The sequence below is a fragment of the Triticum dicoccoides genome, chromosome 1B (genome assembly GCF_002162155.2).
Source record: "Triticum dicoccoides isolate Atlit2015 ecotype Zavitan chromosome 1B, WEW_v2.0, whole genome shotgun sequence".
Taxonomy (NCBI): Eukaryota; Viridiplantae; Streptophyta; class Magnoliopsida; order Poales; family Poaceae; genus Triticum; species Triticum dicoccoides.
The window spans coordinates 344276345-344279746 of NC_041381.1; positions in this window are offsets into that span (position 1 = coordinate 344276345).

Below are 3402 nucleotides of genomic sequence, written 5' to 3' on the forward strand. Positions count from 1 at the left end.
ACAGTCGGGCGTCTGAGCGACACCACATAAAGGGCTTTAAAAGAAATGCCACAGTCGGGCGTCTGAGCGACACCACATAAAAGGCTTTAAAATAAATGCCATAGTCGGGCATCTGAGCGACACCACATAAAGGGCTTTAAAAGAAATGCCACAGTCGGGCGTCTGAGCGACACCACATAAAGGGCTTTAAAAGAAATGCCACAGTCGGGCGTCTGAGCGACACCGCATAAAGGGCTTTAAAATAAACAATCATAGTGAATATCCCGGAGGTAGAACCATCCCAGAGATACTCGATAATAACAATAATATCACGGGTTAGTCAACAATAATAATAATCATAATTATCACAAGTCACAGGTAGTAGTTCCAGTTCTGGTTAAGAGTTTCACGTCCGAAGACCGACACTAAGACCGACACTTGACCCATCCCAGACTGTAATCCTTAACCATGGACACGGCTATTCGAATAGGTTTAATCTCTGAAGAGGGTGTACTCTTTACCCACGAGTAACGGATTTCTTTAGTCCATCGGGACTAATTCCGTCTACGGTCTTTTTGTTGAAAACACACCTAACTTGCACACACCAGCTGAACTCACACGTGTCTGGAATCACCCACGACACCTGTCAAGCAAACTCTAAGTGGGGAGGCTACAACCTCGCGTAGCATGGGATCAAATTTATATCGCGCGCTCTAAGGGGTGGCCTCCCCTCTCGGTCCCAACCGGAAACACCCATGCCCCCGGACCAGGTGGCCTGCCTACCAGCTACAACCGGTATCTTCCACCATGGCCTCTCTGTACTGTGTGTGCTAGAAAGAGGTTGACAACTTACTGAACCGTACTCTACTTGTTGTAGAGACAAGTGGTAGTATGAAACAAGTATGGTGGTTACTGGCACAAGACTCAATCTACGGTCGACTCAGGAGGTTAAAGTATTCCCTGCATGATTAGCATAACGCATATATTTCAACCAACAGAGTCACCGCTCATATTACCTTACCATGCCATACCAGACGTAACCGTCCTGACGGACACCAGCGACAAAATCATGCCTACCCAAGGTAGAGGTTTTCCCTGGTTCCTGCCGGTATGCATGCAAGGCCCATGAGGATGATTATCATCACAAGTGTGTTCATTTCCAACAGCATGGAAATCAATAACATGCACCCATGCATATCATCATATCACATGAAATAACAAGTTCTTTGAAATGCGGTGGTGTTATAAATGTATCAACGAACACACCAAAAATATTATGCCGGGATTCAGAATGCTTGCCTTCAGGTCATGGGAAAACAGGGTGCATTCCAAAACATCTTGAAATATTCGAAAATCCTATTAAACAATATATTTGAATTAACACACAAAATAAAAACAGCACAAAAAGTTGTTCTGAATTTTTTTCAAATAAATCTTAAAATAAACTAGACAATATTTGAGAGAGGTAGGAAAAAGAATCAATTCATTTGGAGTTTTAATTAAAAAGATATAGCCAGTCAAAGATTTCGTCAAAATTTGTTTTTAATAAAAACAGAAAATGAAAACGTTTCAAACGAGATTACACTTTCGGGCAGAGGAGGCGTACTTGAGGGTCTACGCCTCCACTTATCCAGCGTGGACCGTGCAGGGGCCACTGACAGTGGGTCCAGGGGGCCCACTAGTCATGTTTGACTAGTCTCCTCCCTCTCCTCTTCCTCTGCCCGAGCAGAGGCGCGGCTCCGGCGTTCGTCGCCGGCGAACAGCGGTTCCTCGCGGGGAGCTGAGGGCGGGGATGGATCCGTGGATCAGCGGAGGTCCTCTCGGTGGTCGTAGGATCGTCGGAGGTGGAGGTAATCGCCGGCGGCGAGCTCCGCGGCGGAGGAAGGCTTCGGTGGCGAAGTGGTTTTGTGGCGGCGATGGCTCCCGGTCAAAATCAAGTAGGGGTTGGGTTCCTGGAAGGAAGGAGGTGTTCTTGGTGAAGAGAAATGGGAGGGAGAGGCCCTGGTGGCGCTGGGAGAGCTGGGGCCATGGCGGCGGCCGCTGCTACCGGAGGTGGGGAAGATGACCTCCCCGGGTCGATTGGCTGCCCCAAGGGGTCCTAGGGGATGGCTTAAGATCGCCTGCGTGTGGAGACGAGCTCGGGCTCCTTATATAGGCGAGGCAAGGCGGTTCTGCGGCGGCCGTGGATAAGTTCTCCGGCGGACCGCCTCTCTGTAGCTAGGGCGACGTGACGGCGACGTGCACTAGGTGATGAGGCTGCGGATGGCTCGCACTGTTCCAGGGGCAGGTGGCTAGCCGGGGTGGCTTTGCACTACTAGGAAAAGGGCTATAGATGGAATTGACACTAATGGCGCACCATGTGTTGGTACGCCATTAGTGTCCAAATACTAATGGCGCACCACATCCACGGTGCGCCATTAGTAAAAATATTTTTTTAAAATTTTGTTCAAAACTACTAATGGCGCACCGTGGGAGTGGTGCGCCATTACTAGTTGAACTAGTAATGGCGCACCATGCCACGGTGCGCCATTAGTAACTTGGCCACCACTTCCACCAAATGCACCCCCCCCTTGTGGATCGCCTTTTCAGTTTAAAAAAAATAAAAGAAAATGATGAAAATGTCAAAAAAATAAAAGAAAATAAGTTTCCCATGTGATATGTGGCCTAGTTGTTGGGAAAATTTGCAAATATGAATTTTTACTTCATTTGCAAAATCTCGCGAGAATTTGTAAAAATGGGCATAACTTTTGCATACTAACTCGGATGAAAAAGTTTTTTATATGAAAAATCATCTACTCGAAAAGTTACATCCAAATTTAATTGGGGGAACCCCGTTAAACATTTTCAAAATCCTCAAAAACCTAACAGAAAAAAAGATACGGGGCTTTTAAGATCTGGAGAGGCAAAAAAATTCAAAAAAAATTCAAACTTACTAATGGCACACCTACCCATGGTGCGCCATTACTATCTTCCCGCCTTCAAAATTCAAAATAAGTCAAAAAAATAAAAAAAGTTACTAATGGCGCACCTGCCCATGGTGCGCCATTAGTATCTTCCCTCCTTCAAAATTCAAAATAAGTCAAAAAAATAAATAAAAATTACTAATGGCGCACCTGCCCATGGTGCGCCATTAGTATCTTCCCGCCTTCAAAATTCAAAATAAATCAAAAACAAAGTTACTAATGGCGCACCTGCCCGCGGTGCGCCATTAGTATGTCGTATATATGGCTGGTTGTGGTCTTCTCCTCCTTATCTCTTCATTCCACCTCTCCTACACTCCATCTCCTCCTCTCCTCCACTCCATCTTCCCTTCTCTCCTCCACCATAGTTCTCCTCTCTGGTGACCTCCTCCTCCTCTCCGGCGACCTCCTCCTTCCTCCTCCCCTCCCCTCCCCTCCCCTCCCCTCACGGTTTCTTCTCCCT